General features: G+C 34.7%; 1 pseudogene; it reads left to right on the plus strand.

Moving 5' to 3' along the window:
* The first annotated feature begins 4,550 nt into the window (after window positions 1-4,550).
* Window positions 4,551-5,292, plus strand: LOC100712746 (homeobox-containing protein 1-like; annotated as a pseudogene).
* Window positions 5,293-12,526: the final 7,234 nt, after the last annotated feature.

The following is a 12,526-nucleotide window of genomic DNA, read 5'->3' on the forward strand; positions in this document are numbered from 1 at the left end:
CCACAAATTATAAATAGTATGTAAGGAATGTTCAAGCTTATAGTTGTCCTGCATCTTTGAAACAGACTGGAACACAGAAACTCCCTACTATTTTCTGGTCACTGGAAGTCTAGGGCTAATGACTGCTTTGATGCACACAGGCAACATAAGACCTGGTAATGAAAATAAGGCATCTGGGGAAACTACATTTTTCTTACTTCCTCCTTGTTTCTTCCTTGTCCTTATTCTTGCAAAAAAGTTTTGGTTTTCCTAACCCATCATAGTCACCATTACTCTTCTAGGAAACACCCACTGCCCTTCAGCTATTGTCATTATATCATATGTAATGAATAAATACCAAGTCTGAGTGCCTTCTGGCCTTTTGTTTTCTGATAAAAAAGTGGTTATCCCTGATCCCTACCTGCACCTTTACTTTGTCTCTTGCTCTTTCTTCCCAACAAATGCCATAACTCTGAGCAGGAGTTTGGGGACCAACCTCAGGGTTCTCTGATAATTGGCAGCATGGAAAGAATCTCCAATAAAGTTGTGTTTTCATTAAGTTCAAAATATGTTGCAGTCAGGGTTTGTGAAGAGAACAATTAAAATCAGGACACAGTATTTATAATATTATTTTATGATGGTCACCCAAAGGTAAACACAAACAAGTGCAGGAAATTTGTCCACAGCACTAAAGACCCAGACTATTAAGCCAAAGACTCGGATCCCACAGCAATGTCCTACATGAGTCTAGATGAAGACCTGGAGCCCATGACAAATGCCTCCCACAAGTCCAAATGGAGGTCTAGATCCCATGAGAAGAGCTCACATCAGTCTATTTTACAGATCTGCACAGGGAAGGTCCAAAGGTCAGTGATGGAAGCTAGACAGTTTATACCAGCAGGATGAAAGAGCTGTGCTGGTAGGTTGAGGGTTCTACATGGGAGCCTAGAAGTCATGCTCCAAATAAGCACCAAGACTGCCCTGAAAAGTACCACAGCCATCCTCAGTGACATAGAGGCCCTGAGCTCCTCCAACGATGAAAACAGTTGAGTACATGTCAGAAATCCAGTGTGCTAAGCTTCTCCTGGAGATTAAACAGCACACATTCCCCGCCCCCCCATTCTTGGTGAATGCTCCCCAGAGCTAGGAAATGATGCACAATTGGAGGACCAGAGCTCACCCAAATTGAACCACAACTGCTCTCAGCAACAAGGTCCCGAGCTCCTCTAACAATAATGGTTGAACTTATATTGGGGACGCTAGTCATGATGGTTCAAGAGAACCAATAGCTCAAAACAGCAACACTTAGACAAACCCACACCACCTCACGCTTGTTCTCAATTTCTCTATTTATGCTGGCAACTTTCCTCAGGAGAACCATCTATACTCAGCACCATGCTGATTTAATTCTGCTGATATTAAATTGACCACCAGTTTTTAATCCATAACAAAATACTTTTGAAATTTCGTTGAGACTTACTGAGATATTATTTAGAATGTATCCCTTGAACTACTAATTATAAACATAAGTATTTATTGACCTACATATTATTCTGACCTATGATATTTCAGCAATTTTGTTTTTTGTTTTTAATTTAATTTTGCTGATGTCCAAAAGTATACATTTTATTCTTTCTATTCTTTCATATTTGTTAAAGTCTAATTTATGGCCCAGTTGTCAATCTTGGTGAATGCTCTAAATATGCATGAGAAGAATGTGCATACTGCTGCTCTTGGAGGAAGCATTCCATAAATGTTGATTAGATTGAGATTTAGGTCTATGATTTTAACATGTATAATATCATTTTCATTGTTAACTCATATTGCTTGCATAGATTATTGGAATATAGACTGTTACATTCCATATACACTTACGTAATGCATTTATTCTGCTCCTCCAATCCTTCTTTGATCCCTGACTCCCTTTCTCCTTACTCAGTCTTTTCTCAGTCCTTCTTCACTTCTTTCTGCTATTTGGATTAGTTATTCAGATTAGTGTTTATTTATCCAATTATAACAGCATATTCATCACCTTTTTCTGTGATTCCTGAGTACTTTAGACATTTTATAAATCAAGAAAAATACAGGTTATGTATGAACCACTTTAAAGTGTAAAAATAAGTGATATTCATTGCATTCATGGTATCATGCAGCCACGACAGCCATTATCATCATGATTTTCTTTGTAATTATTTTCATTCACAAAATTAACATTAAGAAATTGCATGACTTCTTGATTGTAGTGCTTGAAAAAGGGCATTATACTTTCTGTGTTTATGTGTTTGATTACACTAGGTAACTCATATATTGGAATTACTTTGTATTTATCCTTTTGTAAAGGCCTTATTTCACTTACCATAATATCTTCAAAACTCAGTCATTTGGTAGTATGTGTCAGAATTCTCTTTTCTTTTATAGCTAAGCATTCAATTTTATATGCAGTCCAGATTTTGTTTCTGTATTCAATTGTCAGTGAGGACTTGAATCACTTCTTTATTTTGATATCTTGAATAATGATTGTATGAGTCTGGGTGAAGTGATTTATGTGAATTTATATGTTTAGCTGGGATTTAGCTTTAGCTATTTATTGTGGTGGTTGTATTGTCAGAGGCTAAATTTTCCTGTGATGTCTTTGTTTTCAGCTTCACTTCCACCTTGGCATTTCTTGAAAACATCTTCTTAAATGAGATATAAGAGGTTATATTAGTCCATCTGCCATTATCATAACAAAATACTGGTGGAAAAATGTTTTATAATGTAAAATGATCTCTGGGACCATTGACTGTGTCACATCATGGTGGCAGCATCATAGCAGGGGGTGTGCACAAGAGGAAGTGGGTAAATTGTGAGGCACGAAGCCAAAAAAAGATGAAAATGCTGTTTTATAGCAACTTTCTTCTGAGAAGTATCCAGTAACTCATAAGATCTACATTAACTTTTTAGGACAGTAACACAAATTAACAACCAATAATATTCTCCTTTTTTCTAAGACCAACAACCTCTTAATGCTATACTTTGGGCCAGGAATAAAACGAATAAATTCTGTGGAACAAAACATATTTAAATCATAACACATGTAGAGTTCTTTTGGCTTTATTCTTGTTAATATATAAGATAACAACATATATCTCACATACTGTAATGAGGTTTTGGTGATGTGATTTCTCCTAAGAAGACAAATCTGGTATGTGACAAATGCATTTCCTTTTATTCTATCTATACAAACATATACCCCACTTTTATCTGATGAATTACTACCATATTCTGTAGTTTTAACCTTTTTTCATGTTAAGCATAATGTGATACAATTTTCTAAGATACACAATAAACTATGAAACTTTCTTTAAGGTTGGTAGAATGAAGTTCAAAATCTGAAGCAACCAAATATGAAGACTACTGATATTGGTGCACAGCAGCAAGTAACATTCTTGTTGATTTAACATTTATGTTTTTCATTTCTAATTCAGTAAGGATTTACTATAGTTATAATTAGGAGGATGCTGCTTGAAGTTTAACTCCAGAGGAAATAGTCCAACAGGTGAATATCTTTTCAAAAAGCCACAGCTAATGTACATGTGTTGCCACCTAGCTCAGATGTGTGCTTTCCAAATTTTGAGGAATCAAGGATCACTGGTGCTAGTTACTGTACAGCATCATTGAAAAAATTTCCTCAGACCCCAAAGACAAGCCACTAATGCTTATATTCTAACATTCTTTAAGATTTTGGTTTCTTGATCTTCCAATGTCTTTTATTAGAGTGTTTATTTCCTTTTTTCAATTCAGAAAAGAAATTTATTTATTAAAATTATGTAAAACATTAGCAGATGGGAGATGCACTGTTGGTAGCAATATGGTGATTGTGAGACAGACAAAGACAGTTTGATATGATTGAGACAAAGGAGGTTTTCAGGGGGAGACTGTGAGATTGAAGCCTATCCTACCCCTTCCCCTTTTCCTAAGCTGGCCTCAAGCCTTCCCTAACCCCTTCCATAGGGCAGCTCATGCTGAAGACACGCCCTCCTTCTCAGGCTTCCATCCTCCCTACCTTAGCCCTTTGCATGTGTTCTCTGGAGAGGGCACTGTGCCTGGAGGAGAGAACTTGAGAAAGATTCTGACGATGGTAAAAAAATGTTGATCATCTCTGGAAAGGATACTGTGAAATGGGTTCATTACCAATATAGGAATCCAAGTAGCCAAAATGATAAATTTGGAATTTTGTTAGTTGAGCTTAGCAACTACCCATAGACCCCTGTTTCAGAGTCAAACTGAGTAGTGCTGAACTGGAAAGTTACAGAGCTTTTAAAATAGAAAACCACAAAAAGACATCCTGTTACAAACAATTTAGCTAGAATCTTACATTAATTTTTGATTGACACCTGTATCCTGCTTCTTTATTGAGCAGGTTAATTTTTCTCTTGTAGGTGCAGCTCATTTTGCTTTTCTCATGGGATAGTACTCTAAGTAATTTTTCACTCTTCTGGATCAAATACAGGGCACTATCCAAATGCAAGGCTCAGGAAATTGCTTCAGTTATGCCAAGCTACAATATATTGATCTGCCTCTTGTAAATTATGCTCAGTTAATTTCCAGTGTTTTTTCTGGAAACAATGTTTCACTATTCAGATGAACCCAGATTAACCATGGAACAGATAGATCTATTTCAAAACCTTTGGCTTACTTGAATGACCAAACATGAAATTTTCCATGCCTTGGAAACTTTGTACCTTCTTGATCAAGATCATAGTGACAAGTTTGGAAGAAGGTCCAGCTGTAGAGAAAGTTCATATGTTCATATGCAAATAGTACTCACAATATTCCAGCATCTTCCTCTATGGCTACAGCTTATACACAGAGCCAAATTCAGAAATCTCACCACCATCAAGCAAGAATTATGATACTTACCCACACCCTGGAACTACCAATCAAAATGGAAAGAACAACAAGTCATTGTCCACATCCAATAGGATGCTGTCATCAACTCACCACCATGCAAATAGCATGAGTCAGAGGTCATACAGTTTTGAAGCCTCAGAAGAGGACCTAGATGTAGATGATAAAGTGGAAGAAACATTGTAGAGGAACAGCAGTGTGATAAAAGAGGAAATCAAAGCCTTTCTTGGCAATCAGAGGATTTCCTGAGCAGTTGCTGCACAAGTAACAGATATCAGACAGAGCCAGATCTCTCATTGGCTGTTGCAGCAGAGATCAGATCTAGTAAATAGAAGAAAAGAGTATTTTACCAAAGATATCAACTCAAGAAGACAAAAGCTGTCTGATCTGGAACAAGTTACCTCTCTGAAAGTATATAATTGACTTGCTAATAGACAGAAGGAGATTAAGAGGACAGACAACATTACAGCAATCCTGGAGAATCATGGGATAGATGTACAGAGCTCAGGTGGCCATTCCAACAGTAAAGATGTAAACAGGAACAATTTCTCTGAGCAAGATGACAGCACGAGCCATAGTGACCACCAAGTCCCCATCTCGGCAGCAGTCACCCATACTATCTCGGCATTTTCCTGACCAAGAACTATCAAAATCAAGACAGAGGCCCTGGATGATGACTGATCAGGGAAGACTGAGGATGCAAGCTGAGGAAGTGGCATAGGATGAACAGAGACTACTTGGGGAGTATATGAGTGAAAGGAACACTAGAACTCCACCTTACCATGAGAATCATTGATTTCAGCTGCAATAAGTCATACCTCATATAGTCACACTGTGACTAGGGTACAGTTCTTTGATTGTTGTGCTAAGAATTTCCAAGGAAACTTGAGATCAGATTTGGTAGATATTAGCATGCCTAACACAGACATCCTTTCCTCTTACAAGCTGTGTGACCAAGTGGATAAAATACTGCCTTCTGCCTTTGGGATCATGATTCAAAACTAAACAGATAAAAAAAAGTTATGGAAAAAAACAAAACCCACCTCGAGAGCATTGGATAAAAGTATGAGCTGAATGTCTAATAGATGCTAAATCCAATTCTCAGAATCACTGTACATTCTGTGGGAAAGTTATCAATCCCCGCCTGGAAAAGTCTTGGAAATTGTCCTGAGTCCTCTTTCCCTGCTACCGTAAAAGTCTTTCAAGGATGGACCTAAGGTCAAAGTGAGTAAAAGAATCCAGTCTGTATCCATTAGTAAAAACTCCTCCATCTGAGTTGATAGAAGACTTAGAGGATTTCACTGATTTGACTATCACAGTTGTAAACAGTTGCCTAAATATGAGCAGAAAAAAGCAGGGGATATTTCCCACTTCATCATGGGTATGCAAGATACAATGGGATGTGACTGCTTTATTGTTTTCTTTACTCTGTCTTTGTAGAGGTATGGAAAGCTATATTGCTACAGATTTTTTTAATAATTGAAAGCCATATTATAATCTATGTGGTAATATTTATAAAGTTTAACCTACTTTAAGCTGCAGTAACTAATGGAATTTTTCCTTGATCACATATGTAGCATTTTTGTTATTTTTAAAAGATATTTATATTTGATATATCTTTTTTTTCATTTTGAGAACTCAAAATACCAAACAGTTAACATGCATTATAAAGTCACCCAGTGATCACCTTGTCATCATCTTGTCATCTAGCAACAAAATGATGAGCTAATCATGCATGAAAGAAAATTACATCTGCTAGTCTTGTATGAAAATGATCTCCTGGTATCCAATTAAATGACATACTGTCACTGTGGGTCAGAATAAACAGCCTTCAATGTAGAAGTAAGGTTCAGCAGAAGAGGCCCTTGGCTACCCATAGACCCCTGTTTCAGAGTCAAACTGAGTAGTGCTGAACTGGAAAGTTTCAGAGACCTTGGTCCATGCATTTTCTGCCTGATTCCATCTCTCATTTGTGTATTTAAGGAAGCCTTGTTTAAGGCAGAGGCCATTCAGATTATTAAAAGAGGCTTCTAGCTTTTTCCATTACCTGAAAACAGTTTGAGGTAGAAGCAAGTTGCCATTTCCTCATCCCTCAATGCCACCCTCACAAATGTGCTCAACCTAATTTGAGAGAGAGACTCATGGACCTTCCTCATTTTTCCTTCTCATTGGAATGTTGAATATCTGCCTATTTGCAGCTGTTCTCTGCACTTAAGGCAACACTGAAGAGATCATTGCTTTTGCTGTATGTTGTGCTTATGGAAGTCTCTGTGAGCACATCAGTATGTCACCTTCATATCTCTGTGATTTAAAGGAATTAAGAGAGTGCCAGATCCTGCTCCTTTCCTGGATTTCAGCAGGGAATGTTCATGCTTTCTCCAACTTCCAAGAATTGAAGTGAAATGGAGCTGTATTTGCTGTATTACTATATCACTTGAACCAACAAATTCAAGAGTGGCATTTATTATGCTCAGGAATGAGCCCACCACACTGCTATTGAGATTCTTTGTTTTTTGAACTTTTATTTCCGTTGTGGGATTCTGTTTCTTTCTTTCTTTCTTTCTTTCTTTCTTTCTTTCTTTCTTTCTTTCTTTCTTTTTTATATTACTTAGAAGAAATGTATCTTTCCAAAAACTAATTTATGTGTGGGACATGTATATGTCATTATCTATGTTTCAAAATATGTTCTGTGGCTGTTTCTACCAATTCTCTAGACAACTCTTCCCTAATGTAGTTACTGTGGCTCTATTGATTTTTATCTGAGCTTGACTGACACCTATTTATAGTAAGATATACCTCTCACTCCAAGTGTTTTGCATTGCTATATATTACATAGTCTATGGCTGTTTGCCTTCATTCTTGTTCTAATAAAGTTGATGTAGGTCTTGTATTAATGAAAAATGCTTGCAACTCTGTATCACTAAAGACATATAAAAAGGCAATGTTCAGTATTCCTTTCTATGTTTACCATTATGAAGTTTCATAAAGAACAATGAGTGTTTTTGAGATAATCTTGCTATGTAGTTCAGGCTGACCTGGGGCTCGCCATTTAGCCTTGGTTGGTCTCTATCTAATCGGAATCCTCCTGCCTCGGTGTTGAAATTACAGCTGTGAACTAGTGAGTGTTCTTAAATATAAAACAAATTTAAAGATTTTGGAGAAGATTGTGTTCTCTATTTTGTGATGTACTATCTGTTTATGTATTATAAATAGCAAATGCAGGAATTCTTTTCTTCAGGAATGGCTGCTTCTCAAAAATCAGAAGCAGCTAGGATAAAGAAAAAGACCATTTATTCAGACTCTGAAATCCAAAATATAGATGATAGCTAAAGTGAAATTATCTATGCTATTCACCATTTCCTTTTCAGATTAAAATAAAGACATTATCATAAATTATAATCTCTTTCTCTTTGAGACCACATAACAGTTTGCTTGTTTCATAGCAAGCACATGCGCCTAACCTTGCATGGAAAAGATTGTGTATGTCTAATATTTCTCCTATCATTTTGAGAGTTGTGGCTGTGTATTTTGTTCCTCTTAATTCCTTAATATTTCCTATGTCTAGCTATAGCTCATTGCAGTTGATATACATTTAATAATTTGTTGCATGATATTGACCACAGAGGAAAAGGCTAAAGGAGAAAATGGATATTAGGGACAATACCTGAGGAAATATAAACAACATGATTGTTGAGAAAAAAGCTGCTGATTTTGTGTGCTTCCTAAATAATATTTATTAAGTTCTATTATGTGAAAGTTTATGACGTAGGCAATGAATTTCCAATTTTATGTGTAGTGTATTCTTACATGAAAGAATGCAGGATAATATGGAAAATGTATCACAGAATCTAGAAGAAGACATGAGTCCAAATGTTCAATTTGCCTGGTAGTAGTACCTATTGGTATCAGATACCATGTTAAGCATGTAATGAGTGAAAAGAAAGTTTATCACTGACAGTTATCTTTATCTATTAAAAAGAACACATAATACTTTATTTCTTTTAATGAAATAAGATGATTTATATGTTAGTGGAAGTTTAATCTAATTGAAACAGCAGAATATGGATGAAATATTGTTGAATGAGAATGTACTTTGTACTTACATACTGTGAATTCATGTGGATGATTTTTACTTCTTTTTCAGGTGAATTCAGCAAATTAATTGGCTTCAAAAGTCATGAACCAAAGTTAATTATTATATCCATAATCTTAGCAATCATTGATTTCAGCTCATATGTCAGTTAAGAAGATGAGTGTTTCTGTGAAGAAAATGATCTATATATATCATTATGATTATATTTGTAAGATAGTAGGTTTTCCTATAGCATAAGTCTTATTTTTTTAAGGCTCAGAGTATAAGCTAAGTATATAGAGCATTTCTTTATTTTAGGGTTTGTATTGATTACTAATACAGAAGAGCAACTCTATTCATAAATAATGGAAAACATTACACTTCTATCAAGACAAGAATGCTTAGTTTTTGTTTCTATGTAAAAATTAGAGCAAATAAAAGTACCCTTACACTAAGATATTTAATCATCACATAATTTAAACTGATTGTATATTTACTGTCACATATTTGCATACGTGAATTTAATTTGATGTTAATAACAGGAAAAGTCAATTTTGATATAAAATTCTTTAACCTTTTAGAAATATAAAACATTTGCTAGCTCTGTCATATTTACTATTATCATATATATGTTGTGCCTAATGAAGCTATCAAATAGCCTTAAGAAAGTATTACTCATGTTTAATTTGTGTTCAGTTTACCTGAAAATTTTCAAAAATTTTGAATCAGTGGGGTTTTTGTAATCACATCCAATAGCACATTCTGAAATTATAAATACTTTGCAAAATACTTTTCAAAATTCAACAGGTGTTGACCCTTTTCAATCCTCAAAATTAGTAATAAATCTTCAAAACATTTCTGTTGAGAATTTTTTTTTCTTTCTCTACTCTGATTTTGTTACTTTGGGCTTTTTTCCTCTTTAAGTTTTGCAAAAGGCTTATCAATCTTGTTTATTTTTTCAAAGAATTAACTCTTTTATTATATGTCCACACTTCACAGTCCGAACTTCAGGAACTCCACACAAATCAATGCTCTGGATAGTCACTTCCTCACTACTTCACAAATACTTGTACAGTGCAAACACAACTTGCAGTAGGATTTCCTGCACACTGGACAGTAATGCCACTACCTCCTGAGTCCTGGGCCTATGACCTCTTTGCGTTTATACATGGTCTGGACCCATGATCTGTGGTAAGATCTTAGGAATAAATAATCAGACATTGGTGCCACTGCTACTATGAGCACCTTTTAAGCAATAAGGTATTTAATTGTATATTTTCAGTTAGAAATTTCCCTATAAGAGTTTTCAAGAGGAAGACTTCAGAAATGTTTTCCATCAAAGAATATTTATACCTTTTTTATGATACAGGATTTTTGTCTGCAGATCAGGCTGAATTTGAACTCACTTTGTACTCCAGGCTGGCATTGGATTCACAAAAATCTGCCTGCCTCAGCTCCCAGAGTACTGAGATTACAGGCCTGTGCCACCATGACTAGCTTACCATCAAAGAGTAGAACCAATAATAATATATTTTATATTTCAAATTTCTTAGTATATAGTAAGTATTATCATCACAAAAATCAGTAACTGTGTGAAGTGATGGAAATATCAATTAACTGTATTGCCATAGTCATTCCAAAGTGAAACTGATCTTCCTATATTGACTTTGCATCCTGCAACATTCCTAAATTTCCTCATTATTCCTAAGAGAGTTGTGGAAGAGACTTTGGGGATTTTTAAAAATATAGAATCACATTATTTATAAAAATGCATTATTTCTTACTCCTTTCTGTTCTTTACACCTAATACTAATTTTCTTGTGTTATTACTCTTGCTAATACTTCCTGTGATAACTTTATAGAAGTGGCAAATGAATATCTCTCGTTTGCACCAGCATACAGAGAAACAGTTTCTTTTTTTCCAACTTGAATACTTTAGTTGTACAGTTTTCATTTTATTGTGTTGAAGAGAGTTCTTTCTATAACTAAACTATCAAGAATTTTATTAATAAAGAATGTTGAACTTTGTCAAGTTCTTTCTTTGTAAATTACAGTAATACAATCTCTATCCTTTATTCTGCTAATATAATAATATCACATTGACTGATTTGATTGTTTAAAACCTATTATGTATGGCAGGGTTAAAGATGTCTTGTGTGTAATGCATAATCTTTTTCAGGCACTATTGAATTTGACTTGCTAGTATTTTACAGATAATTTCTGTGTTAATGTTCATCAGATATATTTATCTCTCATTATCTTTTCTGGTACTATCTTCCATTGCTTAGGCATCAAGATGTCATTAACCTCATTGAAAGGGAAAATCCATTTCAGAAAAGTTGTTCTTTTTAAAAACTTTGTTCTTTTGAAGCGGCTAAGCTCTGTAACTGTTTCATGGCTGTATAATTACTTTCTTGATCTCTGCATCCCTGAGAGCATAACTAAACATGCAGGGTGTCTGATTATACCAAGCTTTATGATCATTAATATAGTTTTATAACCAATGATCACTAATCTAGTCTTGTAACCCATTATCTCATGCTTGTAACTAATCAGAGACCTGCCAGATTGTTCTGTCTCAACTTTGCATCTCCTGCTTCTGCATCAGATAAAACTACTAGCCCACAAGCACTGGACAACTGGCTTTCTTATGGGAAATGATCCCAGCCAAGATCACCAGTGTAAAATAAAACTGTTCACTACCCCCTGACTTCCTCAGATGTCATCTCTTTCTTGGACTTATTTTGCTGCAACATTATGATATGTGTTTGAAAGTTCTCCCTCTACTTCTGCTTTGTAGAAGAATTTGAGAATTACTGATATTAATTCTTTTTTGAATGTTTGGTAAAGTTCAGCCACAAAACTATGTGATCCTGGGCTTTTCTTTGTCAGAAGGCTTATATTACTGTTTTACTTTTTATTTCCTTTGGAGTTTTCTATTTCTTCTTGATTCAAGTTTGACAGGTATCATTTTATAGGAATTTATCAATTTCCTCATTAGCATAACTTTTTCACAGTTCCACAATGATTACTTTTTTGTGAAGTCTGTGTTGGAATGTCTATTTCCATTTCCTTTTATATAAATTAAATTTATTTTTAGAAGATACATAAAAACAAAATATGTGCATACTTAGGAGTTATCTTGTGAATTTTTGATGCATGCATACATTGTGAAATGTTTATATTATTTAAACATACCTCTTTCCTCAAGTATTAACTTTTTATAAATCATCCAAAATTATGTTGCTAGCTTCTGAAAACACATAGTGCATTATTATTATCTGTGATTATCATTCTGTGCAATAGCACACCAGAACTTCTTACTTTTAACATAACTTTGCCTCATTCCCCTTTTTCCATATTCTTCATAGTCTCTTGTAACCCCCATTCTATTCTCAACTACATGAGTATTTTCTTTTATTTCTGATTTTATTTATTTGAATACTCTTTTAAATTTAATATTGCTGTTTATTGATTTGTTTATTTTTCTGAAAACATCTTTTGTTTTATTGATGCTGCCTATGGTTTTTCTTTTTCTTTGATTTATTTCTATTCTTATATTTGTAATTTGCATCTTTTGTTAAA

The sequence above is a fragment of the Cavia porcellus genome, unplaced genomic scaffold (assembly GCF_034190915.1).
Source record: "Cavia porcellus strain 051 isolate PalLab524CR breed Dunkin Hartley unplaced genomic scaffold, mCavPor4.1 scaffold_3, whole genome shotgun sequence".
Taxonomy (NCBI): domain Eukaryota; kingdom Metazoa; phylum Chordata; class Mammalia; order Rodentia; family Caviidae; genus Cavia; species Cavia porcellus.